At 42.5% G+C, this 14584-nt stretch overlaps 1 protein-coding gene across 1 annotated transcript in view; it reads left to right on the forward strand.

Moving 5' to 3' along the window:
- LOC126095480 (probable 4-coumarate--CoA ligase 1) overlaps nt 1-14584 on the forward strand; it is a 165161-nt gene that overhangs the window by 79848 nt on the left and 70729 nt on the right. The gene's annotated exons all lie outside the window — the stretch shown is intronic.

Consider the following 14584-nt stretch of genomic DNA (forward strand, 5'->3'; position numbering starts at 1 on the left):
ACCGAACAATCAGTTTAATTATCCACAGCTGCAAAATACTAACACGAATTCTTTACAGACGAATGGAAAAACTAGTAGAAGCCGACCTCGGAGAAGATCAGTTTGGATTCCGTAGAAATACTGGAACACGTGAGGCAATACTGACCTTACGACTTATCTTAGAAGAAAGATTAAGGAAAGGCAAACCTACGTTCCTAGCATTTGTAGACTTAGAGAAAGCTTTTGACAATGTTGACTGGAATACTCTCTTTCAAATTCTAAAGGTGGCAGGGTTAAAATACAGGGAGCGAAAGGCTATTTACAATTTGTATAGAAACCAGATGGCAGTTATAAGAGTCGAGGGGCATGAAAGAGAAGCAGTGGTTGGGAAGGGAGTGAGACAGGGTTGTAGCCTCTCCCCGATGCTATTCAATCTGTATATTGAGTAAGCAGTAAAGGAAACAAAAGAAAAATTCGGAGTAGGTATTAAAATCCATGGAGAAGAAATAAAAACGTTGAGGTTCGCCGATGACATTGTAATTCTGTCAGAGACAGCAAAGGACTTGGAAGAGCAGTTGAACGGAATGGATAGTGTCTTGAAAGGAGGATATAAGATGAACATCAACAAAAGCAAAACGAGGATAATGGAATGTAGTCGAATTAAGTCGGGTGATGTTGAGGGTATTAGATTAGGAAATGAGACACTTAAAGTAGTAAAGGAGTTTTGCTATTTGGGGAGCAAAATAACTGATGATGGTCGAAGTAGAGAGGATATAAAATGTAGACTGGCAATGGCAAGGAAAGCGTTTCTGAAGAAGAGAAATTTATTAACATCGAGTATAGATTTAAGTGTCAGGAAGTCATTTCTGAAAGTATTTGTATGGAGTGTAGCCATGTATGGAAGTGAAACATGGACGGTAAATAGTTTGGACAAGAAGAGAATAGAAGCTTTCGAAATGTGGTGCTACAGAAGAATGCTGAAGATTAGATGGGTAGATCACATAACTAATGAGGAAGTATTGAATAGGATTGGGGAGAAGAGAAGTTTGTGGCACAACTTGACCAGAAGAAGGGATCGGTTGGTAGGACATGTTCTGAGGCATCAAGGGATCACAAATTTAGCATTGGAGGGCAGAGTGGAGGGTAAAAATCGTAGAGGGAGACCAAGAGATGAATACACTAAGCAGATTCAGAAAGATGTAGGTTGCAGTAGGTACTGGGAGATGAAGAAGCTTGCACAGGATAGAGTAGCATGGAGAGCTGCATCAAACCAGTCTCAGGACTGAAGACCACAACAACAATAACAACAACAACACCAAATACAGATAAACTCTTGGTGCTTCAACCTTTTAACATATTACTAAGATGTGTCTGCTGGGGTAGCATGTTGAAATGAAATTTACTACAAGTGAGAAGGGATCCTGTCTTTATATTACATTTATCAAAGGTAGCTATCATCGGCAACAGTAACGTCTAAGGAGACATTCATTCCCATATTCTCAAATTTTCCTCATTCAGATGTAGTTAATTCTTGTACAATGTCCTCCCTCCACTTCCTACCCTCCCTTGGAGAAGGCATAACCAATGATTGGTTTTTATGCTCCGACCGCTACATTATTAACTAATCTTGAACAAATGGAATACCTTCATACTTCGAGAAAACACAGCTGTACTTACGTGTCCACATTGATGAAAACGTAAAGTGCAAAAGCGTGATAGTAAACCTGTTAAAACATTTAGGTTTAGATACTTCTGAATATTAATAAATCACAACTTTTGGGATTTTTATATATTGTGCACTTTTTATTCACTGACGTCCCATGAGACAATATTCTTGCGTATCTCCACAACTAAGCCAAAATTATTCACGTCACAAAAGAAATTAATTCGAATTATGTGCTGGATTCGCAGACGTACATTTTATAAGTCCCACTTTAAGCAATGTTGAGTATTACCCACAGCCACATAATACAATGTGGTTGTAATTAAACTTTGGCTACTCGAGCCCGCATAGACTAAAAACTATTTACCATATGGCTACCCGACTGTATAGGAATAAAGACCAGACAGCGCGCTGCAGGATTTGCGTTGTTAGTACTGTTAGTGTCATGATTTGCCATTAGGTGCCGATACTAGTACGGTGACGTAGGGTTGAAAAGCAAAAATTAGGGTTCTACATTAAAACAACAGCAATAGTTCTGCTCTTCACGAGTATCAGTGCATTAAAGAAATACGCAGAGGTCATCTTTCCGGACCAGCGTTGAAGAACATAATTCGGAAGATAACTGGCGATTTGGGAATTGCTAATGGAAGACACCGACGACCAATTGCGCCACAAGTTGTTGAAAAAGTTGCTGCTGGTACGGTTGAGAATGCTGGACCAATTTGCGAGCTTCAAGGAGTGCACTAGCTTTGTCATGATGGCTGAACATTCGACAGTCCACTGTTTCGGGCAGCAGTATAGCAATCTCTAGTGCGGTTCCAGACCGTCGTGGATGCAAATGATCGTCACACTGAGCAATGTTTGTAACCTGGAACATAAACGTGGTACACAATTTCCAAGTTTTAGCTTCTCTTGTCAAAACTGAAATGTTTCTTCCAATGGTTCATTCGTTATTTCTCTTCCGCATATCCTTACAAATTTTGCCGCAAAGTTTCAATGTCGTGTGTAATACCCACGCCCATATTTTATTCAGAATAATAATCACGACAGCATTGTGTGTGGAATGTGAAAGAACATTCTCGTGATATTAATAAAAAGGACTTCATCATTAGTAAAATAATAAATAATTATGGTCAATGACATAATTAAATATTTTGTAAAGAATTATATCTCAGACAATACCCATGGGAAAAGATAATGAAAATCTCAATCTTTTGTTATCTATGATTCTTGTAGAATGATCCTTCTTCTTCAAATGGTTCAAATGGCTCTGATCACTATGGGACTTAACATCTGAAGTCATCAGTCCCCTAGAACTACTTAAACCTAACTAACCTAAGGACATCACACACATCCATGTTCGAGGCAGGATTCGAACCTGCGACCGTGTCGGTCTCGCGGTTCCTCACTGAAGCGTCTAGAACCGCACGGCCACACCAGCCGGCGATCCTTCTTGTTCGAACTATTGTACTGGTAGGATGTGACTGATGTCTCGTAACAAAGACGTCTGTAAAAAGTTGTATTATGTTGCTAATTTAATATTTGAAAAAGAGAGTTTGTGTCACTGAAATGAATCTTCTTTGTTTGGAGTTTTATTTTATTGTGATTCTCGACCTATATAAATGTTAAGTTTTCTGATAAGCTACAAAGGAGCGCGGCCATTAGCGCTATTGATGTACAGCGTGGTTTATTGGTAAATGCTGAATAATAAGCGATTAACATTGAGAAATATTTCCAAATGTTAATGTATATAGTGTAGGTACAAATAGATTTAATATATATTATATGTTAGTAGTGAAACAGGGGCTGAAGCAGAATCGATAAGTGATTTTCTTATGTTTGCCGCCATCTTAGTGAAATATTGCAGCGGCAGTTTTAAATTGACATAAATGTTGCTGGTCATGATTGCGATAATAATTGTGTATTGGTGGTCCAGAACCCATTCTGAGGTAATAAATTCCGGTTAGACTGTGAATAATCTCTCTATATAGTGAATTTCTATTAATGCCAACAGCATCTTACGTGAGCCAAATCCTTATACGCTGCTGTATGAACTTTTATGAGATATTCTGACAGGAAAAAATACATTAGTGTTGTGTGCGTGTGACGAAACTGCTCATTTTGCTTAAAGAAAAGTGTCGCCACCTCGAATAACAGTAGCGTTAAATTCGATAAACGATCTGCAACTAGTAAAAAGACTATTATGCAACAGCACTGAATATTACTAAAAATCATTACTCTTGTTTAGTTCAGATTACTTATCATACATATAGCTTGTTTGCTGATTATATATGATTACTTTTGCGCAAGAACTTAGTGCCATTTACACTGCTTGACAGACAACATTGCTACAGGTTCCCAGGTGGAGATACATATCCATGTATCTCCAGTCAATTTAGCTTTCTTACAGAAAGAAATGAAATACTGGTGAAAAATTCTGATAATCTGTCCATGGAAATAGCATGCATAACAAATAACATCATTGTTTTCAAATGCAGAATAACATTGTTTCTCACTAATAACCCCGAATTATTAAAGAGAAACAAATAATTACACACGTGTAAATGATTAGCATTTAGTAGTTCAAAATAATCAGATTTTTGTTATTTGGGAAGTAACTGACGATGGCTGAAGTGGTGAGAATATAAAATGATGACTGGTAATAGCTAGAAAAGCCTTTCTGAGAAAAAGATGTATTTATTGCCATCCAATTTAGAAATAAGTCGGGGAGTCTTTTGTGGATGTATTTGTCTAGCATTGTACGGAAGTCAACCAGGGACAACAAAAAATTCGGACAAAAAGGAGATAGCAGCTTTGGAAATGTGGTTTTACAGAAGGACGCTGAAGATTATATGGGCAGGTTGGCTAATGCGGAAGTACTGATTCGAGTTGGGAAGAACAAGAATGTATGACTTAAATAGACTAAAACAAGGAATCAGTTAATAGGACACACACTCTGGCACCAAAGAATCGTTAATTTTGTAATGGAGGGAAATGTTTTGGGAGTGGGCGGGGGTAAAGCAGCAGGCAAGTGTATATATACGTAGGCTGCAGGAGTTATGCAGATTTGAAGAGGCTTGCACAAGGTAGAGTTGGGTGGCGGGCTGCATCACGCCAGTCTTCGAACTGATGATCACGACAACAGCAAAATGTAACCTTTTGTCCAACTTACGCGTTATACATCATAACGTTCATCGTCAATAAAATCTATAGAAGATGCAAAAAAGTAAGTAACGACAGCGGATGAGTAGATACTAACTAGCTGCAAGGATGTATGTATCCAGGCTTCCAGTCTAGTACAGGCTACTGTTTCTCTCTCTCTCTCTCTCTCTCTCTCTCTCTCCCCTCTCCCTCTCTCCCCCCTCTCCCTCTCCCTCCCTCCCTCCCGCCCCCCTCTTCCCACCCCCTCTCCTCTCCCTCCACTCTCCCATCCCCGCAAATATTGCTTTTACTTGCGGTCACCGACACTTTTAACGTTTCACACAAGCCCACGATTTTAATAATAACAGTAAAATATGACCTATTATATAAAATATTAGTTAATTCGCTCCGAAGCCATAGAAGCACTACAAATTGGAAGAAACGATGAACAAAAAATTATATTTTTATCAATGCAGGAAACAAGATTTCCTGGTGAGATCACCATGGATTTTGAAAATTAGAGACTGCTAAAAAATAGACAAAATAACTCTTAAAAATACACCCTACTTAGGAGTTGCATTCGTGGTTTCACGATACATTCTTAGCTACATAATGAAGGTAAATAATGTGAACGACATATTAAGGACAATTTGTTTGAAACGTACAAATAAAATTTGCACAGTAATTAATGTTAATATGCCGATCAACCAAGAAATAAAACAAACCCAGTAAAAGTAAATAAGTCATGAGAAGTGGTAGAAAATGTAATTTTCAAAATTTCACAAAATCACATGAAAATTCTAATGGGTGATTTTAATGGAGAGCTGGAGAAAGAGAGAAAATGACTTGCGATTTCTTCTTATAGTTGACCATGAACGAAGAGAATAGAGATCTCAGTAGGTTCCTTTGGTATCGTGTTGAACAAACTGATGTGATAACATATCGCTTCAAACGTTAGCCATTTGGACTTCGGCCAGGCTTATTCCTTTTGTCAGCTGCTATAAGGGAGCTAACAGTACTAAATAGCGACAAATATCCACGAGTGTCAGTACTCATTGACAGTTCTATGTTCATAAACTACACTGTAGCTAGCGTGAGAACGTGACGATGCTTCAACTGCTTATCATGAAATGACAGCACTCTCACTGCAAATAAACCTTCCACTTTCCAAATTGGTGAGTAAATCGAAAGAACTGAAGCCAACAAAGCACGCCAAAGGCCCAGGAACCAAGTCCACAATGCAAACCCGGGAATCAATCACAGTACAGAAGATGACTCTGCTGCCTACCAAAATATAACGGAAGCCCTGACAGACAAACTGGCAACCAAGAGAAACGTTCTTCGACCAGCCGCTCAGTTTTATGATCCCCTAGGTCCGTTCATACCCATTGGGATTGTTGCTAAGCTTGTCTTTCAAGATCTTGCACGTAGTTGGCACTCTTGGGCCTCGAAATTTCATCATTTATCATCTTTGTGCATTACCCGATGGATAGCTAGGAGAGACACAAGCGACTCTACTGAAGTGCATGAGTACCTGAAAGATCCTTTTGTGCAATCCTGTACGTAAGGACAAGTCAGTTACAGAGCACGCATTGTTTGCAGCAAGAACATGCTGCCACTAATCAAGAAGGTAGCCTTACCTAAGTTGGAATTACTTGCAGCGTTGGTTGGCTCACGCCGCTTTCGTTACTTTTGCTACGAAACAGGGTTTGATGCCAACGAAGCTACTCTCTGGAGCGACTCAACCATCACCTTGGAGTGGGAACGAAATGACCCACACAAATAGAACACTTTCATTTGCAGAAATAGTACCCCCCCCACAACATTCAGTCAACGGAGGCACTGTTCTCCAAGTCAAAAACCCGAAGATCATCTCACATGGGGACTTGAAGCAGACCTACCAATAACACTCGGCATCTGGATTTCAGAAGACAAACAGTCATGGCCGCTTGACATCCCAGCTCCACCTAAATCAGTGCAGAAGCCAAAACCAGGAAAAATGCACTCTGATCACCATCACTGATCCCCTGTTCAACATTCCAAAATCCAGTTCGTACGAGCGAACACTGCACGTTACTGCTCTTGTATTTCGAATTATTGAGACCACGAAGAATAAGTTTAGAAATACTGGTAATTTGAGTCCTGTGGAGTTACAAAACGGCCATACACACCAGTTTAGAAGAGTACAAGTGGAGCTGTTCCATGCCTAGCTCTCAGTATTGCGTAAGGGAGAACAGTTACCCAAAGAATCAAAAATTGCTAAATACAATACTTTCCTGTCAGATGGCGTGATTCGGGTGGGTAGTAACCTACAATCGGCTGCACTGTCCAACTCAGAGAACTATCCAATTGCAGTCGACGGACTTCGTTATTTGACTGAGTTTCTCATCAAACACATGCACATAATACCGCATCAAATTGATGGACGCATTGTTATAGGAGAACTGGGGAAAGAATTCTGGATTTTGCAAGAACAAGGTATTCGGAGAGTTCTTCGCTCTTGTTTGCCCTCTAGATAATATACAGTCGTCGATATGAAGAAATGGAGACTCTACTAACACTGGACAGAGTTCAACTTGCAAGACCATTTGCAGTAACAGGCAATGATATCGCTGGACCATTATATGCTAAAACTGGACACCATGTCAATATGTTCTATATGGTCCTATTCATGTGCGCCACAACACGTGCAGTTCATGTTGAACTCGTCGTCGATACGTCCACCTGTAGACTTCTGACATACAGTACTACTGTGCTCACGGTGGAATTATCTGGAAGTGACCACCATGGGCGGTTTGATGGCGAGGCTGATGGGAACATCTGATAGGTTCCATAAAGCGTTGTCTGAGGAAGGTGCTTGGTCGCCATCGACTGGATGAAGAGAGCCTTAACACCATTTTGATAGGTATAAAAGCTGCAGTGAACTCAAGACCCATCACTCAAGGAGAGATCGATATGGCACTGACGCCAACTCACTTCTTAAAGGGTGGTAAACTGATAACCATTCCGTGTAGGCCAGGACCAGTAACTGGAAGGAATCTTGAAATGGAGTTTTAAGGCAAAAGATCAATGAGGATATTTGACGTAGGTGGAAAAAGGAGTACCTCCTGCTACTAAGAAGCTACCATAAGGTGCTTCAAGAAGGAAACAAGGAGTTGGGAATGTTTTACTTCAGTAGGATATTAAATCACAATTCTTGTAGAAAAGAACCGTGATGAAAGAGATGTAGCATGGCAGAGATGACAAAGTAAGATGCCGGCCGGGGTGGCCGAGCGGTTCTAGGCGCAACAGTCTGGAACCGCGCGACCGCTACGGTCGCAGGATCGAATCCTGCCTCGGGCATAGATGTTTGTGATGTCTTTAGGTTAGTTAGGTTTAAGTAGTTCTAAGTTCTAGGGGACTGATGACCTTAGATGTTAAGTCCCATAGTGCTCAGAGCCATTTTTGAACAAAGTAAGATGCATAATTCTCCGGCAGCCGGATCGCACGAACATCTGTCGACCAGTCCAGCTTTTCATCCACCTTTACGTAGACCATGGTGCGCGAGGATGCTGAGAATAAGTGATTCCTACGCTATACGTTGGTGTTGTTCAGAAAACTGTAGACTGTTCTACCCTCTGCAGAAAATACATATAACTGAAAATGTATTGGGCGCTGTGAACAAATGTGTGAACCGAAGTTACTGTGTTGAATTCTTTTGAAATACTAGTATTAGCAACATTAATAAGTCTTACGACACTTATGATCCAGTCTGTGGATCTTTATCATTAACGACATTTCTTCGTTTACCAATATTTTATAAGAAATCTTCCTTCATAACTTTTTTATAACATAGACTGTACTTTTCCTTAGAGGATATGCTTTTACATATTTTAGCAAGACGTCCAGTGCCAGTAACCGTATATAAACCCTCCTTTAGCTGAGCTCAGGTAATAGTGTACATGCGCTTTGTCATCTACGTAGGTTGGAACTTAAAGAGTGGCAACTATTTATTCACAACCGATACAAAAGAGTTACTGTCCTTCAAAGTAGTCACCAGCGTTGTGTATAACCCATTGCCAGCGATGTGGAAGGCGTAGTATACTGTTAGCAGAGCCTGTTCTGTTGATGGTACGAATGGAGCGGTCTACTGGCTGTCGAATCTCTGGAACAGTTCTGAAGCGAATGTCACGAAGTGGTTCCTTCATCTTCGGAATCAAATCAAAGTCACAAGGACTTAAGTCCGGGGAGTATGGTGGATGGTACAGTACCTCCCAGTCCCATCGACCGAACAGGGCACCACAGATTGCGCTGTATGCACTCGCGCATTTTCGTGCAAAATGATGGGTGGGTTGCGCAGAAAGTGTCGCCGCTTCTTTCGCAAAGCTGGTTGCAGGTGATGCTCCAAAAACGAACAGCTTTAATCATCTTCAAACTAGTGTCATCAGCTTATTCATTCCTCATATCCTTTAGAGTCCTTTTCAAATAAATTTCGAATGGAATATATCTGATATCTGATGTACTGATGTATTTACCATTGCAAAGTAATATCTATACAGACTGCCAATCTAGAGAGCACATCTGCTATGATGTTTCCTTTCCCTAGTTGATATTTTTAGTTCAAAACTATATTTTTGTAACGTCAGTGCCCACATGTTAAGTCTACCGTGAGTCAATCGACAATCATGTTAGAACGACAAGGCTTTATGCGCCATATTCATTAGAGTCTTTCTAAGAGTTTGATTATTATTTTATTGAGTTAACTGCTTTAACTGTAGTACTACCACTTTCACTACTTTGTCATTTTCATCATCTTATTGACTTTTTATTTGCTCTTACTATTTGTTTCTCTCATTCTTTCATCGTTTGAAGTGCACCTGTGTTGCCTCTAACGTGCTAACAAGGACTGTTCATAGGTTACTATCGCTCCAACTCATACAGTGAGTGAAGATATTTTCAGGTAATCATTGAAAGTGAGAAATTACATTCGTTTTTAGTACTGACTTACATTTTCTTGTCTCTAGTTTGCTAGTAGAGGTCAGTGTTAAACTCCATCAACAAAGTGAGCGTGATTAATAGTTGGGCCACAGCTTGTTGACGTGTGCCAATTCAGGACTTGAAAATGCGTCGTCTTCTGCATTCAGTGGTTAGTCACTTAGTCAGCTGTCGACAGAATGTCGCTTTCATATCATACCTGTGAGCAGTCGCTCCCAACATTGCTCCACGGTATATGTAACAGTGTGTCAGCACTTGAGAAGTGACCCACTGTGTTTGCATGTCACGTTTAACACTTTGGGTACCAATCCCGATCGTAGGTAGGGCCGCAACTTCGTGTTAAAAAGTTGGCAGACGAGTATGGATCGGTCCATGATTTTCTTGACATGTAAACCACCTATCACTTGAGAACTGGACTCATTTCGTATTAGAAAAATGTACGGACATGTCGCTCATTGTCCCTTGACTGGTGCTGCCTTATTTCCTCAATTACTAGGATTATTTCGAAAAAAAAAACATTAGCGGAAGCAGTAGCTGCTGTCGTGAATGGCTGAGTCAATATGATCGCGTTGACGTAATTTCGTGCTTGTGCTCATTAGGTTTGACAGTTTGCTGTAATACTGTTACAAATACACACATAAAAAATACTTTGCATCACATCGGTTCCGAGAGTTCCAAAACCTGTACAGAAAATTGGTGTAGAGATCAACATAAACTCATTTCCGCCCTTCTTATTGCTCATGAAAACCACACATTGCATGTTGTACCACCATACAGCGAGACCTTCAGAGGTGTTGGTCCAGATTGCTGCACACACCTGGTACCTCTAATACTCAGTAGCACGTCCTCTTGCATTGATGCATGCCTACATTCGCCGTGGCATACTATCCACAAGTTCATCAAGGCACTGTTGGTCCAGATTGTCATTCCTCAACGGCGATTCGGCGTAGATCCCTCAGAGTGGTTGGTGGGTCACATCCATGAACAACCCTCTTGTATCTATCCCAGGCATGTTCGATAGGGTTCACGTCTGTAGAACATGCTGGCCACTCTAGTCGAGAAACGTCGTTATCCTGAAGGAAGTCATTCACAAGATGTGCACGATGGGGGATCGAATTTTCGTCCATGAAGACGAATGCCTCGCCAATATGCTGCCGATATGGTTGCACTATCGGTCGGAGGATGGCGTTCAGGTATCGTACAGCCGTTACGGCGCCTTCCATAACCACCAGCTGCGTACGTCGGCCCCACATAATGCCACCCCAAAACAGCAGGGAACCTCCACCTTGCTCCACTCGTTGGACAGTGTGTCTAAGGCGTTCAGCCTGATCGGATTGCCTCCAAACAGGTCTCGAACAGAGAAGGCAAACGCGACTCTCATCGGTGAAGAGAACGCGATGCCAATCCTGAGCGGTCCATTCGGCATGTTGTTAGGTCCATCTGTACCGCGCTGCATGGTGTCTTGGTTGCAAAGATGGATCTCGCCATGGATGTCGGGAATGAAGTTGCAAGTCATGCAGCCTGTTGCGCACAGTTTGAGTCGTAACACGAAAAGCATTAGTTAAAATTATTAGAGAGAAGGTCAGAGTTGGCCGTAATATTGATGGTTTATTGACAGAAACATCGATTTTCAATCGCATAGTGATCATCTTCAGTGCTATGGTGTACAAATTAAACTCATAAGCACTGGTGTCAAGTTATTATCAGTAACCAAAGCTTATGAAACGATCACATTGTGATCACATTGGGATCGTATCATAAGCTTTGGTTACTGATAATAGTCAAGCTTCTGGGAAGAAGAGGCCTTATTTTCCGACCACCCAAGAAAGTAATAGAGATGTTGTGCCAGGCTAAGAACAGTGTCGCTCCTTGTAAGTACGGAATCAATTACAGCAGTTATTACCGCAGCCATGCAGGCACACTGAAACGAGAAATCAGTCGTAGCTGAGCACAGTCTCACAAATGAACAGAGAACAATATTTGACGATACTAAATTCTTGTACGACGCTTCTCAATATTGGAACTGATTTGTTAAACGAGCAGTAGGGATTAATGTAACCCTTGGCGGCCTGAGCGAGGCATGTCGCCGACATTTCCTATCTCTCTGCATCTCCTCCATGTCCGAAAAACATCGCTTTGGTTCACTCCGAGACGCCTGAACACTTCCCTTGTTGAGAGCCCTTCCTGGCACAAAGTAACAATGCGGACGCGATCGAACCGTGGTGTTGGCCATCTAGGCATGGTTGAATTACAGACAACACGAGCCGTGTATCGCTTTCCTGGTGGAATGACTGGGACTGATCGGATGTCGGGCCCCCTCCGTCTAACAGGCGCTGCTCATGCATGTTTGTTTACATGTTTGGGCGGGGTTTACTAACATCTCTGAACAGCCAAAAGGACTATGTCTGTGATACAATATCCACAGTCAACGTCTTTCTTCTGGAGTTCTGGAACAGGGGTGATGCAAAACTTTTTTTGATGTTTGTACATCACGGTCACTGCGTGAGCAAGAAATTTTGTGCTCCCGTTACTCTGGAAAATACGTGAATTACAAGTGTGCCAATAACGCTTTAAATAGCAGCATAAATGGCAGGCTTCCTAGACCCTATAGTCTTGTAAGTGGCCAGTCTCCGAAGTATGAACCGATTGACAGCTGATGTGAGAACACCTTAGTGGCAAGTGACTGACGTTAAGTAGCAACTACATTACTGGCGCCGGCCGGAGTGGCCGTGTGGTTCTGGGCGCTACAGTCTGGAGCCGAGCGACCGCTACGGTCGCAGGTTCGAATCCTGCCTCGGGCATGGATGTGTGTGATGTCCTTAGGGTAGTTAGGTTTAATTAGTTCTAAGTTCTAGGCGACTGATGACCTCAGAAGTTAAGTCGCATAGTGCTCAGAGCCATTTGAACATTACTGGCCATTAAAATTGCTATACCAAGAAGAAATGCAGATGATAAACGGGTATTCATTGGACAAATATATTATACTGGAACTGACATGTGATTACATTTTCAAGCAATTTGGGTGCATAGATCCTGTGAAATCAGTACCTAGAACAACCACCTCTGGCTGTAATAACGGCCTTGATACGTCAAATACAGCTTGGATGGGGTGTACAGGTACAGCTGCCCATGCAGCTTCAACAAGGTACCACGGTTCATCAAGAGTGGTGACTGGCGTATTGTGACGAACCAGTTTCTCGGCCACCATTGACCCGACGTTTTCAATTGGTGAGAGATCTGGAGAATGTGCTGGCCAGGGCAGCAGTCGAACATTTTTTGTATCCAGAAAGGCCCGTACAGGACCTGCAACATGAGGTCGTGCATTATCCTGCTGAAATGTAGGGTTTCGCAGGGATCGAATGAGGGTAGAGCCACGGGTCGTAACACATCTGAAATGTAACGCCCACTGTTCAAAGTGCCGTCAATGCGAACAAGAGGTGACCGAGACAAGTAACCAATGGCACCCCATACCATCACGACGTGTGATACGCCAGTGTGGTGATGACGAATACAAGCTTTCAATGTGCGTTCACCGTGATGTCGCCAAACACGGAAGCGACCATCATGATGCTGTAAACAGAACCATTATTCATCCGAAAAAATGACGTTTTGCCATTCGTGCACCCAGATTCGTAGTTGAGAACACCATGGCTGGCGCTCCTGTCTGTGATGCAGCGTCAAGGGTAACCGCAGCCATGGTCTCCGAGCTGATAGTCCATGTTGCTGCAAACGTCGTCTAACTGTTCGTGCAGATGGTTGTTGTTGTTGTGTTGGCAGAAGAGCCAAACCGTGTTACGAGAGAAGGCCGAAATGCACGCGTTTAGCTAACGCAGGCTGGCGTGAGGAGGGAAGGACGATACTGACGTGAGGTCTGAAACATGTCAAGGAATTAGAATTCAGAAAGCGGACATAATTAGTTTCATACTTAATTTTAATCCATTAATGAGGAACGTCGCTCTTGACGGTACATGATTCACAATATTATCTGTTCAGAATACATTCTTGAAGAATATGGCGCCTTGCTAGGTCGTAGCAAATGACGTAGCTGAAGGCTATGCTAAACTGTCGTGTCTGCAAATGAGAGCGTAAGTAGTCAATGAACCATCGCTAGCAAAGTCGGCTGTACAGCTGGGGCGAGTGCTAGGGAGGCTACACTAGACCTGCCGTGTGGCGGCGCTCGGTTGGCAATCACTGATAGTGGCGACACGCGGGTCCGACGTATACTAACGGACCGCGGCCGATTTAAAGGCTACCACCTAGCAAGTGTGGCGTCTGGCGGTGACACCACAGTTGTCTTGCAAACGTCCCCATCCGTTGACTCAGGGATCGAGACATGGTTGCACGATCCGGTACAGCCATGCGGATAAGATGCCTGCCATCTAGACTGCTAGTGATACGAGGCCGTTGGGATCCAGCACGGCGTACCGTATTAACCTCTTGAACCCACCGATTCCATATTCTGCTAACAGTCATTGGATCTCGACCAACGCGAGCAGAAACGTCGCGATATGATAAACCGCAATCGCAACAGGCTACAATCCGACGTTTATCAAAGTCGGAAACGTGGTGGTACGCATTTCCCCTCCTTACACGAGGCAGCACAACAACGTTTCACCAGGCAGCGCCGTTCAACTGCTGTTTGTGTATGAGAAATCGGTTGGAAACTTTGGTTCAAAAATTCAAATGGCTCTGAGCACTATAGGACTTAACATCTATGGTCATCAGTCCCCCAGAACTTAGAACTACTTAAACCTAACTAACCTAAGGACATCACACAACACCCAGTCATCACGAGGCAGAGAAAATCCCTGACCCCGCCGGGAATCG

This window comes from Schistocerca cancellata, chromosome 8 (assembly GCF_023864275.1).
Source record: "Schistocerca cancellata isolate TAMUIC-IGC-003103 chromosome 8, iqSchCanc2.1, whole genome shotgun sequence".
NCBI classification, from domain to species: Eukaryota; Metazoa; Arthropoda; class Insecta; order Orthoptera; family Acrididae; genus Schistocerca; species Schistocerca cancellata.